General features: G+C 34.6%; 1 gene segment (V, D, J or C); it reads left to right on the plus strand.

Annotated features, from left to right (window-relative positions):
* The window catches only part of LOC127157529 (immunoglobulin lambda constant 7-like), a 108,488-nt gene that overhangs the window by 29,456 nt on the left and 59,769 nt on the right, over positions 1-19,263 (plus strand).

Consider the following 19,263-nt stretch of genomic DNA (forward strand, 5'->3'; position numbering starts at 1 on the left):
ATAGGTGTTGCATTATTTGCTGATGATGGAGCTATGTGGAAAAAAGGAAGAAATATAAACCATGTTGTAAATAAGATGCAGCAAGCAGTAGACATGGTACAAAAATGGGCTCTAGAGTGGGGCTTTAGGATATCTGTGGAGAAGACTAAAGTTATGTTCTTCACAAGGAAAACTATAAGTCAGGACTTAAAGATCACAATTTGTGGCAAAGATTTGGAAAGGACAGACCATTTTAAGTATCTTGGTATTTGGTTTGACAAGCGATAAACGTGGGTAATGCATATCCAAAAAATGACAGAGAAATGTAAAAAAGTGTTGAATGTAATGCGATGTCTGCGAGGTGGAGAGTGGGGTGCAAATAGGCCTGCTTTGAAATCCATCTATATAGGTTTAATACGATCAATATTTGATTATGGGTGTATTGTGTATAGATCTGCTACTAAAACAGTACTGAAGAAACTAGACATTATTCAGAATCAAGCATTGAGGTTATGTAGTGGAGCCATGAAAACCACTCCTGTGGCAGCCTTACAGGTGGAACTGGGAGAGATGCCTTTGCATCTCAGACGAGATCAGCTATCTCTGGTCTACTGGGCTAATCTTAAAGGGCATCAAGAGGGTCACATAGGACTGAATTCATTGACAAACTGTCAAGAGAGAGGAAACACAAAAATTAAAAGTTTTGGATGGATCATTAAAGAAAAGGCGAGTGAAGTTGAAGTAGACCAACTAGCTGTGTGTCCCACAGTATCTTACCCTGCAGTTCCTTTGTGGATCCTTGAGGTGCCTTCAGTTGATTTTGGCCTCCTGGAGGCAAAGGAGGAAATTGAAGAATTTAGTAAATCTTATGTTGAATGGTATATACAGGAGACATATGGGGATAGATCTATTATATTTACAGATGCATCAAAAAGAGAAGACAAGCAAATAGCTGTAATGAGAAGGCTAAATAACAACTTAGCTGTTTATATAGCAGAGCTGATTGCTATTTTTTTGGCTCTCTCATGGAGCGAGAGTAATAGGCTTAGGCCAAGTAATATAGTTATAGTCTCAGATTCAACTTCAGCATTGTGTAGCATTAAGAACCTACAGTCTCAGTCAAGACAGGATATTGTACTAGACATAGCTCAATTAATAAGCAATCTGCAGAAGTCAGGAATCAGTGTCACACTTTTGTGGGTTCCAGCTCACATTGGAGTTACAGGGAATGAGTTGGCAGATCAGTATGCTAAGAAAGCTACAGAGCGATCTAGTATTGATATGGAAATTAAATACAGTAAGGCTGACATTAAGAGTATTGTTAAGGATAAACTGAGAGGAAAGTGGCAGAAGTTGTGGGACAGTGAACCAACTGGTAGACACTTTTACAACATTCAAAAGAATGTGGGAGGGTGCAGAAACAGGAACACAAAGGAAGAAGATGTGATCTCTAGAATGAGGCTAGGCCATACAGGCCTACATATAATGAAAAAACATGGTGATGGCACGTGTAGTGATTGCAATACTCAAGAAACAATAGAGCATGTGATAGAATCCTGTAATAAGTACCAGTATGAGAGGCAGGAGTTACTTGCCTTGCCTTGAGTTACAGGTGCCTTGAAGCTGAGCAAGTACCCTTAAGGCTTAGAGTGTTATTACAGAGACAGTCTGAAGAAGCATGTTATAGTCATCTGTTCTTTTTCCTAAGAGAAATGGGTCTACTAAGAAGAATATAACTGCATTATATATATATATATATATATATATTTAGTATTATTATTTTAGAGAGAGTAAGTAGTCCAGATCCACACTTCTTTTTTAGAAGGTGGCGGTAATGCACACCATATGTTGCTTGCCAACCGCCAATTAAACAGGAGAAGAAGAAGACAATTGGGATCAGTCACAACACTTACCTGGATTGAGGAGTTGCTGTTTTTAGAGCTCACCTTTCCAGACACCATCTACAACTCTGGATTACACTTTCTGTGGATTGTATATACACTGGTGGACACTCACATTGGACTTATCAACACACAGGGATTCTTGGACTGTTTTAGGGTATGGACGAATGAACTGTATTCTTTTAACAGACTGAGTTTACCTGGTTTTATCGTGTTGTTTTAAAGTCCTTTTATGTGAAAATTGTAAATACACCATTTCTATTTAAACCAATTTACTTCTGTGTCTCATTCTTTTAACCACTAGCCATCTCTCACAGTTAAATCTGACCCCATTTTAAACTTTGTAACCCAGACTTTTAGGCTGATTGTTACAATATGACAACAGTAGGGCCTGTAGATAGGAAATATATGTTTAATAAAAACAATTATATTTTTAGAATGACACTCAAACATAGTCAGTGGGGTAAAATGGTCCCCAATGTAGGGGGGATCTACAGAAGTCAATTTAGCTCAAAGGGAATCATTTAAGATTGAACAGAATCTCCGTTTTACAGCGGATCAATGAATCGGCCAGTGATTCATTGAGCGAGCCATATAACATCAATTCGGTACTGGATACTAGTATCCAAAATATAGTGAAAACACTATTTATTAGCACGGTAACAAGGTCGGCAGTTTAAGACATTAATTTATAAGCACAAAACACAAGATACTTCTCTTTTCAATATGAATAGGAATGTATTGGAAAAACCTAAGACACATAAACTAATCTAACACATAGACGCACATTCATCTGAGACACGGCTTAGCGGCAAAACTTAACTTAGAACACGAAACTCTCAACGGAAAGAAAAGATTAAAGTAAAAGAAAGAAATGTGACGGTCTCCTCATGTTTTCGTTTAGAGGAGTGGCTGGCGTGCAGCCAGGAAGCGTTCAAAGAACGCAAAGAGCAGCGGCAAGAATGATGGCTAAGAGCATGGCTAGGAGCGATGGAAAGGCACAAACTAAAAGCAAAATTTTATGGTGTCCTGTGGTTTTAAACTCAGCTTTGGACACATTCCAAAATGGTGTCTTGACCAATTAGATGTTGTCTTAACTCGGGATATTGCTATGTTTCTCCTCCCAAAACATAAATCAGCATGTTATCTTATCAGTCACATGGTCAGAATTTTCCCGCTCTTGCAGAGTATAATTTGGCCATGATTCCTATAACATGAATACAGTGCATTTGACAATGAATTGATCGGTGGAAACGTTCAAAGCATGAATTTTCAAACTCATACATACCAAACATGAATATAAACCCTTAAGCTATTCAATAGTTATTAAAATGACATAAACAACGAGTGATTAAAACATAATAGACAAATGTGTGGGTAACATACATAGTAGGGAGTTATGCAATGGCCTGATGTTCATTCATAAGTCCTTTTAAGCATAATTTTGGTGCATATTTTGGCAGAAGGGACAGTCTCTCTGTCATATGGTGAACTAAGGGCACGTTCGGAGGAACAAAGGAATTTAGAAGGAACTCGGTCTGGTTCTTGTCTTGGGTGGGGGAGCACCACCCAACAAAGTTTCCTCATGTGATGGTCCTGATGTGCTGTATCTTTGACCATTAATCTTGGGTTTCTTGCCCCAATATTGACAATCTCCTTCCTGAGTTGATTATTATCAATAATTGTGTTCTTTTGTTTTAATGTTGCAAGTTGTTCAAAGCTGTGAAAGTTGGTTGGTTAGGCTTACTTCAGGCTGGCTGGCACCAGGGTATCCTGGACAGATTTATGACGTGGTCCTGGCCCCTTTGTGGAATTTGGCTCTTTGGTTTCAACCATTCCTGATTGAATCTTCCATTGTCTGATTCACTCTGATACCCTACACCAACATTGGACATTGGGGTAAAATTTTAAAATGCCCCCCTTTGTACCAGGCGCGGCGCCAGGATTTAATCTTTGGATGGGCCGTAGTAATTTTGGGTGGGCCTTAATTTAAGGAGTCAATATGTTCAATATAAAATGTATATAACAAGCAGGTATACACAAACTATACCAAAGTTAAATTCCTTTTCCCTATCTTTGGATTGTGAATATTGCGGGCAGAGCGATAGAGAATATTTGGTAAACTCCATTTACAGCAGCGGCGCACGCACTGTTAATTCCCTGACCGTTCCATTCGGAAGACGTTATTCTTTACCGGAATAAAATGAAACAGGAAGAAAATTTCAGATCCACTTCTCAACGTTTTTTTTTTTTTTTTTCCAGCTTTCAGTACAAAACGCAATTAAAACAATCAGATGAGACAGTGAATGAATTTGCATTTTAAACACTCGGAACATGTTAAGAGGCAGGTTATGATTAATCAACTATCTGCTTCTTTTGATCATGAAAAAAAAAATGTATTCGCTGTATAGCGCTGAATGAAACTAACATGAACAATTTTGAATGGAATGAATGTTCAAAGTTAAATAGCATGCGTGAAAAACTGAACTATTGTGGGATACCACATTGTTAAAACACAGGCTGCGATGACCGGTCACGGAGCGAGGAAAACTCTGATCGCTCCTTAGTAATTTTCTTAAGATATTTATAAATTGATGGCTGTTGTGCCATATCATCTAACACTTCTGGGCACAGGCTACACAAACACTTGACGTCGATGACGTACTTGAACAAAATGAATGTATTGGTTAACGTAAATTGTCCTGTTGTGATTGGACAAAATTCTCACGACAATGTTATATATATACAGTTACTCAGGGTGGGCCCAAGCGCAAGTGGGTGGGCCCAGGCCCAGTAGGCCCACCCACAACGCCGCGGCTGCTTTGTACAATTTTTTTATTTTTGTTAAAAATCTAACAACATGAAAGCTCTACGCATTTTTCATACTTTGTGTATAATTGATGTCATTGTCACTGATAACTTTTCTGAACACATTTAACTTCTGTTTCACATAAAAAAAAATTACACAGTCTTTAGGGGGGACATTTTCCCCCACTTTACCCTACTGACGTCTGTGGCATTTCAGTGTTGATTGGTTGGTGTTATCAGGCCCAAAGTGAGTCAGGAAAACAGTCCTTACAACATTACACTGCATGCAGCAGCCTGGCCTGTTGACTAAAGGTGAATAGTTTCATGTCATTAGTATTAGTTTTTTTTTTTTTTTTTTTTATCAAATTTTTGTTAACTTAAAATTTCTTTTGGTAGTCTGTTTACAAAATAAACATAGAACGAGATGTTTAAATTGCAGTTGAAATTACTGTAGGTATATAAACAGTCCTTTCTTAATCGTATTAAGTGCGAACAATAAGTGCAGCCATAATCAAAGTAGGCTACTCTCTCAGTATTCAAAGTGCAAACAGAGACTACACTATTCAAGCATGATACAGAACTATAGACAACTACACAACCTATTATAGCCTACATACTAATAACATCCTAAATATGTTCTGTAGCCTAATTTGCAGGCATTGGGGAGTCGCGCTCTAAACGCGGGGTATTAAATTGCTTTTGAAGGCGCGTGCGCGTTTTACTTTCGGTTTTGTTTGAACGATCGCGCGAACTCTCGGCGGTGCTGAACGGGATTTTGAAAAGTGCCATGGAAATTCGCCCCGGTACATCGTATGCTATATTAAATGTCTTTTTTAAACACTATTTTAATGCATTAAGTCACGTTAAGCGTTTTAAAATGCCCCGGCATCTGGAGATTCCGCCGGAGTGCCGCTGCTTCCGTTTACACTGAAATGCCTTCCGTTTGCACTGAAAAGTTCACGCACATCCACATATGAAATCACTTGCATATATGTATATACACAACTCAAGCATGCGTCTTACCTGAAATTTATTTTGTATGTTTGCGTGAGTGTTTTATGGGTGTATCTGCGCGCAACGAGTTTATATGTATGTGCGATTGTTTATAGGTGTATATGCATGGGTCAAGTTTATATGTATATGCGAGTATGTACAGGTGTGTCTGCATGCAGCGAGTTTATATGTATATGTGTTTTTGTTGTAGGTTTATATGCATGGATCAAGTTTATACGTATAAGCGAGTGTCTATTAGCGTATGCATGCGTTAAGTTTATATGTATATACAAGTTATTCACAAGCGTGTATGTACTAATAAAAGATGTAGGAAAGGAAGTGTGGCCAAGTATGGTGACCCATACTCGGAATTTGTGCTCTGCATTTAACCCATCCAAGTGCACACACACAGTAGTGAGAAGTGATGAAAAACACACACACACACACACACCCCCACCCGGAGCAGTGGGCAGCCATATTGCTATCGCTGCGGCGCCCGGGGAGCAGTTGGGGGATCGGTGATCGCTGGATATTCACTCCCACCACCTTCAATCCCTGCCGGACCATTAGGCCACGGCTGCCCCAATGTATTGGTATGGATTTCATATTAGTGTGCACGTGTATTTCATATATATATTTTGAACATCCAACAGTATACATGTATATGCAAGTAATTTCTAGGTGTATATGCACGTGTTTTATGTATGTATGTATTGATAAGCGAAGTTTGATTTAAATCCTACGTGGCGCCTCAGGGGTAGCTGCAGCCTGGAGCAATGGGCGTGCCGAAAGGTCTTTACAATTGGTTGCGAGTTTCCCGTTTAATATAAAGGCAGGCTGTTACCTTAAACGCTATTAACCCCTTTAATCTGTTTAAGAAATAAATCTAACACAATTCTATAAACCCAAATCCCATTATTTCACAGTAAAAATCGTGATCATATTATAAATATCGAAATATTACTTTCGAATGTACCTTCGGAATTTCATTATGAATGGCCGCAGGTTATTGACGTCTTCACCACCGCGTCTTTGCAAAGGTGTTATAGTGAATCCATATTCAAAATAATTAATCAAAAACAAATTACAATTATTATTTTATGAACTCACAAGCTGTTCATAAGTTCGAAATATATTTTAGTGATATATTACCATTGTATTGATTACACAGGATAGAAAAAAATTTTATAGAATCAGTCATTTCTACTGTTTCTACTACTAAAGGTGCATGGAAACTAAAAAATGTTTTGCCTGATAAGGACAAACATATATGGTTGATAAAACACAATAATAATAATAATAATAATAATAATCAGAAGAGCCAGCAGAATAAGTAGTTTAACAACCGTCTGTTAAGTTGCATTAACCAATGCAAACAGACACAATTTTGGCTAATTAAACATTTATTCAGTTTTAGTTTGTCTACACAATTTTTATTTATTTTTTGTCTACACTAAATAAATAAATAAATAAATCACACCCAAATTCATTAATACATCAATTTATTCATCCATGCTATAGTAGTAGTCTATACAACAGAAGCCATCAAACACTCTGTCGGAATAGAGCGCTGTGAAAACCCCCTTTTTCTGATGCCACAGTATCCAGTATCCTTATTCATACACAACATCCAGATGAATCTGTTTTAGCAGGTCTGATGGTAGCTGGATCAAAGAAAAAAACATATACCCCTGGTTTCACAGACAAGGATTAAGCCTAGCCCCAGACTAACATGTAAGTCTGAGCTGCTTTAACTGAAAGAAATTTGCACTGACTGATCTTAAAATATATCAGTGTCTTTGTTTTGTCTCAAGATGGCCTAATCCTGGTTTAGTCTAAGCCCTGTCTGTGAAACCAGGCCATAAAATGATAGATGACATAACCATTTTAAATGAGAAATTACAACAAAACCTGTAATCTTTATTTAAGTTTATTTACCTGTTTGTAAGCACAGTGCAGTGTTAATGGTCAAACTGTATATTTACAATGTTAAAGTGGCTGGCAACAATAAATATTCTTATTAGGAAAAAAAACAGCCTAATTTCTGAACTGTGAAGAGCTGTAGCTGAATAGTTAGGCCTACTATGCTACTGTATTTTAATATGTCTTTAAGGAAAAGAAAGCCAAAGACGTAACATGTGGCCAAATATGGAGATCCATACTCTGAATTTGTGCTTTGCATTTAACCCATCCAAGCGCTCACACATAAAGCAGTGAGTAGTGAACACACACTCGGAGCAGTGGGCAGGTTTTTTTTTTTTTTTTTTTTTTTTTTTTGCTGCAGTGCCCGGGGAGCAGTTGGGGGTTCAGTGCTCAAGGGTCTCACCTCAGTCGTGGTATTGAAGGTGGAAGAGAGCACTGTACATTCACTACCTCCACCTACTATCCCTGCCGGTACCGAGACTCAAACCTGTGATCTTTGGGTTATAAGTTTGACTCTCTAACAATTAGGCCACGATTGCCCAAACCTTCAACTTTTTTGTGCCTTGAAGGAGACCTTAAAAAAATAAAATAAAATAAAATAAAATAAAATAAAATAAAGAGAGGGAGAGAGATTTACAAAGTGCTAAATGTCATCACTTTAAGTTAATATAATTTAATAGAACTGATGTGATTGTCAGTGTAAATTTCATATAAACTCACCATGAGCACAAAGACAGCAGTTAATGGAGAATCGCTGCATTGGAATGCCCTGGGTAATGTTCGCAGGCAAGCAATACATAAATAAATACAATGTAATTGAATGATATGCCAAATAACATGTGAGTAATCAAAAACTTACTGGAAGATCTTTACAGGATAACTCCGTCCAATGTCCAGGAAAAATGGTCTGAGCAACCCTCCTATTAATGTACCCAAAAACACAAAGGTCAGCAACATTAGGTAACTGTAAATGAATCTTAAGTAGTAACAGTACTACAGTATGTGTTCTAAGGGAAAGAGTTTTACATTGTCTCTGTTATTAAAATTATTAAGAATATTACATTTAAATATGCATATCACATTTAAATTTTCAACTTCAGAAATGACAACATATCATTTAATACACTTCAGACTTCATCATTCCCACAAGAACCACAAAAACACAAAAAAAATAAATGAAAAAGAAAAACACTGAATGATTTAGAACAGAACCACCACACAGCAGTTGAGAACATTTGAAAAATAACTGTTCAACTGGTATTTCCGAACATGTACTACTGAAATTATATAAAGACCTGTACACTTGATTGTATCTGCCATCACTTAGACCATTCTTGTATAGCAAAAAAAAAAAAAAAACATTATGACTTACACCATCCAGTGTGACTTGCTCCATGATGGAAATAGAATGCAGTCTTTTGCAAAAACATCAACCTGTCATAAAAAATTTAATACAAACAACAGTAAAATTGTGCACAATATATATTTTGTAAGAAATGTATCTACAAAATATGTTACAACTGGATAATATTATTAGTAGTAACAGTATATATTACAAATATATTTTAGTATTATTTTTATTACTATTTTTTTACGTACTCTTCTCTCTCATATATGGAAAGGCTGTGGAATATGTTTGCACTACACATTCTATATGTATTTATACATTTCTCTTTGTTTTTGTATATTTCTTTTTGTTGTAGTTGTTATGCTTGTTTGCCTCTATTTTCTGTTAGTATGTCTTGTCATGTTTTTGAATTTGTCACATTGTCAATAAAACAAATAAATCTATAACACAGCAGAACAACAGACACAATTACAAATAGTAAAATAAACATAAAGCAAACTATGTTTGACGTACGTATCATGATAATATTTTAAATGTAACATCGCCGTTCATGTTATTATCACATTAACAAATTATCTTAACGTAGATATCATAAAATATACTTACGTTCATGACGAACTGCGCGAAGTCTGTGACGCTGCAAAGGTCCAAACATCTGGTGCGGTAAAGTTGGTTTTATGTTGGACATTGGTTAGACATTCGATCTTTACTTAAGCATTAATTTTTATGTAATCGAATAATAGTCATGGATCATGCTGTATCTCGTTCAGATCACGTTTAAAAGCACAATATCAAAATTAATACTAATATTATTCGACGATGTAACTGTTTAATGCATCTGAAGTGAAAAAGTCCTCACAACGATCCTCACTTGCGCACGTCAAGTAAGGGAGCGTCTCAAAAGTGCAAACTCCACTTATAACCTTGGTTACATATGTGCATTTTCCATAAAAAAACATTAATGCCGTGATCCTTTTACATGTGTAGTTTATGTTAGCAAATTTATTACGTGCAGATAAGGATGATTGGTAGATTTTAAATTATTAATGTATCTGTTATGAATATGTAGCCTGAGAAAACTGCGTTGTGGTTGTTTTATCTAAATGGCTCAAATCACCTACAATGTATTTAAACATACATGCAGCATTAAATTAATATATATATATATATATACACACACACACATCTATTATACATTGTTGAAATTTTAAATCCTATTTAACTTCCCAATGATGTCACACCAGTTGTAAAATCTTTACACAATCATGACACACATCATACACGACTTGGATTTTGGAAAAATGATTTTGTGTATTTTTAATGAATTTTTCAAATATTCAAATCTATTTAACTTCCTGGTCATGTGACCCGATGATGTCACACCAGTTGTAAAATCTTCACACAATCATGACACACATCATACACAATTTGGATTTTGGAAATATGATTTTGTGTATTTTTGGTGAATTTTTCAATTATTCAAATCTATTTAACTTCCTGGTCATGTGACCCGATGATGTCACACCAGTTTTAAAATCTTCACACAATCATGACACACATCTTACACCACTTGGAATTTGGAAATATGATTTTGTGTATTTTTAATGAATTTTTCAAATATTCAAATCTATATAACTTCCTGGTCATGTGACCCGATGATGTCACACCAGTTGTAATATCTTCACACAATCTTGACATACATCTTACACCACTTGGAATTTGGAAATATGATTTTGTGTATTTTTAATGAATTTTTCAAATATTCAAATCTATTTAACTTCCTGGTCATGTGACCCGATGATGTCACACCAGTTGTAAAATCTTCACACAATCATGACACACATCATACACAATTTGGATTTTGGAAATATGATTTTGTGTATTTTTGGTGAATTTTTCAATTATTCAAATCTATTTAACTTCCTGGTCATGTGACCCGATGATGTCACACCAGTTGTAATATCTTCACACAATCATGACACACATCTTACACCACTTGGAATTTGGAAATATGATTTTGTGTATTTTTAATGAATTTTTCAAATATTAAAATCTATATAACTTCCTGGTCATGTGACCCGATGATGTCACACCAGTTGTAATATCTTCACACAATCTTGACACACATCTTACACCACTTGGAATTTGGAAATATGATTTTGTGTATTTTTAATGAATTTTTCAAATATTCAAATCTATTTAACTTCCTGGTCATGTGACCCGATGGTGTCACACCTGTTGTAATATCTTCACACAATCCTGACACACATCATACATGACTTGGATTTTGGAAATATGATTTTGTGTATTTTTAATGAATTTTTCAAATATTCAAATCTATATAACTTCCTGGTCATGTGACCTGATGATGTCACACCAGTTGTAAACCAGATGTCACACTGCATGTATTTGATAAAAAAATACAGAAAAAAAAACCAGTAATACTACAAAATGTCATTATAATACAAAATAATAGTTTTTATTTCAGTATACTTTAAAATATCTTAAGTAGTCTTAAATAAGAGCTTAAATATCTTAAATAGTCTTGAGTATCACATAATCCTTCAGAAATCATTCTAATATGCTGATCTATTATAAGATGTTGGAAGCAGTTGTGCTGCCAAATATTTTTTGGAACCTGTGATTATTTTTTCAAAATTATTTTATGAATAACAAGTTAAAAAGAACAGCATTTATTGAAAATATTATTTTTTTCTAACAATGTAAATCTATGCTATCACTTTTAATTAATTTCACATCCTTTGTGAAAAAAAGTATTAATTTCTTTTTTTTTAAAAAAAAAGAAAGAAAGAAAGAAAGAAAGAAAGAATAAAAATTTACTGACCCCAAACTTTTGAACAGTATTGTAAAGTCAAGTGTTAGTCAAATAATCCTGAGAAACAGTCTCACAGGTTCCAAAAAAATATTAAGCAGCACAACTGTTTTCAACATTGATAATAAATCAGCATATAACAATGATTTCTGAAGGATCATGTGACACTGGAGACTGGAGTAATGATACTGAAAATTTAGCTTTGCATCACAGGAATACATTATATTTTAAAGTATATTAAAATAAAAACCTTTATTTTATATTGTAATAACATTTTGCGATATTACTGTTTGTTTCTGTATTTTTAATCAAATAAATGCAGCCGTGATGAGCATTTAAAAACCATTAAAAATCGTATTGATCCCAAATGTTTGAGCGGCAGTGTATGTCTGCACAGCAATATTAACAATCCAGGGTCTTTCAGTCCAGATGAAGTGCCAAGTTCTTCAACAAAGTCCCCTTTTTTTCTTTTTTTTTTTTTTTGCTTTTAAGTTTGTAGTGAACAGAATAGATTAACTCAAAAAAAGTGTTTCGTTCTAAGTTTAAACTCTATGTAATTCAATTACATACAAATTTTCCATCCATTTAAATTACATAGATTTAATATAATCATATTAATAAACTTAATGTGATTCAGATACATCAGTCATACGTGAATGAAACAGGTAAAGTTTATGTAATAGTTCCCAGTGTTAAACAAACCCTGCTCAGTGTTCATGTGTTTCCACACTACAGTGTTCAAGTAGCATTGACACAGTGTTGGAGTTAAGGAGATCATTATGTCACGATTGACCAATAATGATCAACACCTGCTGTTTACAAGCAGAATCACAGAAGGAAAGAGAAACATAAGACTTCAGCCACAGTTGAAGAAGAAATCAACTGAAATAAAACAAGACATTAAATCTCCCAAGATCTGATTAAACAAACAGTTTTACCAGTTTCACTCATTATTAACCAGATTGACTTTATTTCTGTCAGAGGTCTTGAGAAACTCTTATTGAGATTTAACAGAGGTTGTTTTTTTTTTTCATTTGAAATCACCATCAAGGAGACCAGTGTTTCCTTTTGTTGGGCTTTTGAACCTTGATATGTTGGTGTTTGTAATGTGCTGGTTGCTTTAATTGTTTATTTATAGAAAGCGCATTTAGTGAAGTCAAGAGAAAAAAAGATAGATGAAATTCAATTTCTGAGTATATGGATGTTGTATTGCTTAAGCAGTATTTATAGTTTCATATCTAGCTGTATTGTGTAAGTCAGATAATCTGAATAAATATAAGTCACTTTATGCACAAAATGTTTTCATCTGCAGCAACAGAAAGACCACAGACAGCAAGAATCTGCATATGAATCTCAACAATGGTGACATTCAACAGCTGCATGCTGGGAGTCATGGGTGAGGTTTGTACTCTGCTGCTACCCAGCATGCAGCTGTTGAATGTCACCATTGTTGAGATTCATATGCTGAGTCTTGATGTTTGTGTGTGTCTAAGTGATGCTGTAGATTTTAAGCTTTTGTGCATAAGATGGACATCCATAAAAATTCATACAGCTATTGAAAATTTCTTGAAACTCCATGAGATTGGTGAATTAGGCCACTGGATGATGATTAGCACACGGTCAATAAAAATTAACCAAGAAATGTCTAACCAGACTTTTTCTTGGCTTCTTTTTGCTATAAAAAAAAAAAAGTGCTCTACAAACACAATTACAGCAGCCAAAAAAAAAAAATTCAAGGATCAAGAGTCCAACTGAAGTAAACCCTGATCGCCATGACGGTGAGGTCAAATAAAACGTTTTTTTTTTTTTTTTTTTTTTTTTTTTTTTGTAAATAAAACATCTAAACCTCTGTTTAGACGTTCTCAAATAATATTTGTGGATATACGACAGAAATCAAGTCAAACTGTAATGTTGTTTGTGGAGTTGTTTAATCAGAGATTTAATGAAAGACACTGTTTACCTTTATAAACATTTTACAAAGATCCAATGAGTGACAGAGATTGGAGGGGAAAAAAGATCTCTTAAAAGCATGTGCAAAAACTGCATGTGGCACTGCATCAGCAACAATCGCAAACTCTTTTGGACTAACAGGAATTCCATGCTTATCTAAGAACTCCATTTTGAAAGATTGAGATGCAAAAATACCATTAAAAAAAAAAAAAAAAAAAAAAAAAAGAGATTTGTGTTTATACAGTACATTCTTTTTATTCCAGATTAGATATGAGGTGTAAAATTGTGTTTAAAAATTAGGTTCCAAGCTAATAACATTTGCATATGCAAAAATATCAGATTTGATATGGATTTTCATCATGCTTTAATTACACATTAATAAAAAACTTAAACCACCTAGTTTGGAAAAAATAATAATAATAATAATAATAATAACATTAGGGATCACATTCCATATAGATGACAGCTCATTGATACAGTTCTTTATCCAATTTATTATTATTTATTATTATTATAAAGGCATAATGTGTGTCAGGATTGTGTGAAGATAATACAACAGGTGTGACATTTTTGGGTGACATGACCAGGAAGTTAAGTAGATTTGAATAATTTAAAAATTCACCAAAAATACACAAAATCATATTTCCAAAATCCAAGTGGTGTAAGATGTGTGTCAAGATTGTGTGAAGATATTACAACTGGTGTGACATCATCGGGTCACATGACCAGGAAGTTATATAGATTTCAATATTTGAAAAATTAATAAAAAAAAAACAAAATCATATTTCCAAATTCCAAGTGGTGTAAGATGTGTGTCAAGATTGTGTGAAGATATTACAGCTGGTGTGACATCATCAGGTCACATGTCCAGGAAGTTATATAGATTTCAATATTTGAAAAATTAATAAAAAATACACAAAATCATATTTCCAAATTCCAAGTGGTGTAAGATGTGTGTCAAGATTGTGTGAAGATATTACAGCTGGTGTGACATCATCAGGTCACATGTCCAGGAAGTTATATAGATTTCAATATTTGAAAAATTCATTAAAAATACACAAAATCATATTTCCAAAATCCAAGTGGTGTAAGATGTGTGTCAAGATTGTGTGAAGATATTACAACTGGTGTGACATCATCAGGTCACATGACCAGGAAGTTAAATAGATTTGAATATTTGAAAAATTAATAAAAAATACACAAAATAATTTTTCCAAATTCCAAGTGGTGTAAGATGTGTGTCAAGATTGTGTGAAGATATTACAACTGGTGTGACATCATCGGGTCACATGACCAGGAAGTTATATAGATTTTAATATTTGAAAAATTCATTAAAAATACACAAAATCATTTTTCCAAATTCCAAGTGGTGTAAGATGTGTGTCATGATTGTGTGAAGATATTACAACTGGTGTGACATCATCGGGTCACATGACCAGGAAGTTATATAGATTTTAATATTTGAAAAATTCATTAAAAATACACAAAATCATTTTTCCAAATTCCAAGTGATGTAAGATGTGTGTCAAGATTGTGGGAAGATTTTAAAGCTGGTGTGACATCATTGGGTCCCATGACCAGGAAGTTGGATAGATTTGTAGATTTCAATAAATCAATAAAAATACACAAAATGACTTTTCCAAAATCCAAGTTGCGTATAATGTGTTAGAAGTGTTACTGAATGTAGTACAGGTGTCATAACAACACCTGTTTCTATCATTTAAAGGAAAATGTTGGAGTACTATGTAATAACAATGTAACAATTCATATTCAAAATCACATTCACAGCTTACAATTATGTATTAATGCATTTCCATGTAATTCACACCTTTACATTTTATTAGTTTGATACTTTGGATGTTTTGGAATCTTGGAATGCATACCTTTTTTATTATTTTATGCACTTTTGAGACAGTCCCTTAATTTGCTGTGTGAATGTCTAAGGAATGTCCAAAATAAAACCAACTTTACCGCACTCTGAACATCTTGTGTCTTTCACATCTTTTAAAAACATTGGTTGCACAAAATGGACATCGATACAAGCTTCGATGCAAATACAGTCGTTGCTTTGTCTCACAGTAACGTGTCTGTCAACAACAGTTAAATAATTACTAAAATTGAAAAATACAATGCAAAAGAAAATTATATATTATGACGACATCTTAATAAGCTACCGCAGTTATACGCATTACTGCCGCCATGTTTCGTAAAAGTATGGTTACAGCTGATTGGCCAACGCAGAAGCTCCTTTGATCAATGAGAAACCTTTTGACACGCCCCCTACCTTTCGGCACGCCCATTGCTCCAGCCTGCAGTTATCCCTACTTGGATAGCCGGATACCTGCAGCTCTACTTCCTCAAAAGACTCTTCAAAACCAAATCAGCAGAGGGAGTATGGAGATAAAATAATATGGAGATAAAATAATGCCATAAAGATTTGCATGTGTAGAGTACGTGTTGTGCAAGTGTACATAAGACTGTAAGCTTAAATTAAATTTGCATGCGCAAGAGAAGCTTTGTAAAAGTGTAAATCGCGTTTCAAGCGTAAGAAAAAAAAAAAATTTGCAGCATTTTACTGTTACTCGTAAGTGTAATTCATGTATTGTGAAACTGCAGCTTCATGCTTTAGAAAAATAAATACGATCTGCACTCTGACTTCCATTTCTCCGCGCTTACACTTTTGGCACGTTCTTTTCGCTAAAATACGGTCAAAAGCACTGCAAGCCTGTGAACAGTGATTTGCACACGAACAACAGTTTGAAGATCTGCAAAACAGATTGATTGCGTAGGACCAATCTGTATGTGTAAAAAACAAACTGTTGCAAATGTCTAAATGATTTGTTGTGTGTGTAGGGCACAAAGTTGCTGAAATAATCCGGTACGTACACCTCCGTCTTTCTTTTATCTGCGCTGACACTTTTGGCACGATTCTCTCACTCACTGAGTTTTGCAAGTGTGAGGGGGAGGGCGGGGCCACCACGTTTTTGTAGCCAATCAAATGAGACTCTCGCGGACTCCATTTACTCTTATCTGATTGGTTCAATAAACACAGCACACGCCAGATCATTTATATTCATTTAGTTTTCGCTGCCGCTCGCTTCCGGTGGAATGGTACTTTTAATGTAGACATAAAATAAAATAAAAACACGATATAAGTTGTGTACCAGGCTATGTGTTCATACTGAATTTGGAGCTGTGTCCTTTTCCTCCTCAACAGGCAATATATGATAGTTTACTGTAATATTGTAATTTTGATGATACTTAAAACTAAAACTGCCACGGGGTATATTTTACCCGTGGCTGTTTTTTAACAGACTTTGAATAAAACATTTAAGTCTCCCAGTCACTGACTTTTACTAAAATGGTGTAATTTACAATCCTCTAAAAATGGTTTAGATAAAAAAGATTTTTAAAAAAGCGTGGCATTTATATTAAGCCTATATTTTCGTGCTGGCATTATCTTGCTACTTACGTTTTAATTGCAACTACATTGCTAGGCAGCACCTTTTACTCACTGAATTAGCAGTTGAGATTTAAAAAGTCAAAATTAGTAAAAGAAGGCGATTTATGGATGCTGAAGAGCATAGAAGCACTAAATGTCATTAGTCTGAGTGAGCATCTGACGGCTCATCTGACTGTGATCTCATATTTAGATGTTTCTTTATGAAAACAGTGGCATAATACACTGAAATAAAATGTTCTTTAGGCGTATAAAAACGGTAGTCATGCTTGGGTAAAATTTACCCTCTGGAGGTTTTAGGTGTACAGCGACCCCTGGCGGTGCTAGTGTTAAACATGACCTATATCTGCACTAGCAGCATAATTTGTAATTTATAATAACATGCATAATTTCACCTGTCTACTGATCAGGGACGACTCAAATTTTTTAACTAAAATTTGGTTCAATATAGTGAATATAATATTTACTTATTTTTTTCACTTTAACATGTTATAATTTAAGGGGATTTTACAATTTTTTTTCAAAATCTTCAAAAATGTCAAAGTATACAATTGAGTGTTAAATACAATAAACAGAGACATGGTCTGGAAAATCGTCAAGTTCAGATTTATGTAGCTTTATTGTTATAGTAAAAAGGTTTTATCAAAAGTATAGCACTCTGATACTATTGTTGAGCATTGTCACATATAATTTTGTAATGTTTAACATCAGCTATATATTAGGCTATATTGTATGTAAATGTAAAGCCAAACCAATCCAATAATGTTAACACCGGCTACCAATTCGGGATGAACACATGAGAGTCTAGCCTAATGATACACAACTTATAAAGTATCATGTTTCAATTAAGTTGTTGTTTATTTATTTATTTTAATGTATGTGTACATTAAAAGTATCATTCCACCGGAAGCGAGCGGCAGCGAGAACTAAATGAAGATAAATGATCTGGCGTGTGATGTGTTTATTGAACCAATCAGATAAGCGTAAATGGAGTCCGCGAGAGTCTGATTTGATTGGCTACAAAAACGTGGTGGACCCGCCCTCCCCCTCACGCTTGCAAAACTCAGTGAGTGAGAGAATCGTGCCAAAACTGTAAGCGCAGATAAAAGAAAGATGGAGCTCTACGTATCGGACTATTTCGGCAACTTTGTGCCCTACACACAGAACAAATCATTTAGACATTTGCAACAGTTTGTTTTTTACACATACAGATTGGTCCTACGCAATCAATCTGTTTTGCAGATCTTCAAACTGTTGTTTTCGTGTGCAAATCACTGTTCACAGGCTTGCAGTGTTTTTGACCATATTTTAGCGAAAAGAACGTGCCAAAAGTGTAAGCGCGGAGAAATGGAAGTCGGAAGAATGCAGATCGTGTTTATTTTTCCAAGGCATGAAGCTGCAGTTTCACAATACATGAATTACACTTACAAGTAACAGCGATTTGAAACGCGATTTACACTTTTACAAAGCTTCTCTTGCCCATGCAAATTTAATTTACACTTACAGTCTTATGTACACTTGCACAACACGCACTCTTCACATGCAAATCTTTAAGGCATTATTTTATCTCCATAACAAACCCCCCTGTTAACATCAACACTAAACCTGTCTCTTACTTCACAATACAGATGTACATGGCTATTTTAAACACTTTTATGTCCCAAGATTAAATTTGTAATAAAAACTGATTTCATCATGAATTTGTTGTTGTTTTTCAAATGCCTTTTTTATGTATACTTTCAATGTTACAATATAGGATAACAATAGGAATTATTACTTTCAAAATTATGATAATCCAAACAAACAAGGAAACAAACTACTACAACACACTCTGATTTATATTATTATGACTTTCCAATCGTTTTGCCCCAATAAAAAGAGGAAAAATAAAGGTAAATATCACTTGTGAGCAGAATAATAACGAAATTTCAATTCTCTGTATGCCTGGTACATATGGCAGATTTGACAATAAAGTTGACTTTGACTTTGACTTGAATATTTTAATTGTGTGTCATTTCCAGTGAAGCTGTAATTTTTTTGAATTACGAGTGTGAAAATGTTATTTGAT

This window comes from Labeo rohita, unplaced genomic scaffold, assembly GCF_022985175.1.
Source record: "Labeo rohita strain BAU-BD-2019 unplaced genomic scaffold, IGBB_LRoh.1.0 scaffold_110, whole genome shotgun sequence".
In the NCBI taxonomy this organism is placed as follows: Eukaryota; Metazoa; Chordata; class Actinopteri; order Cypriniformes; family Cyprinidae; genus Labeo; species Labeo rohita.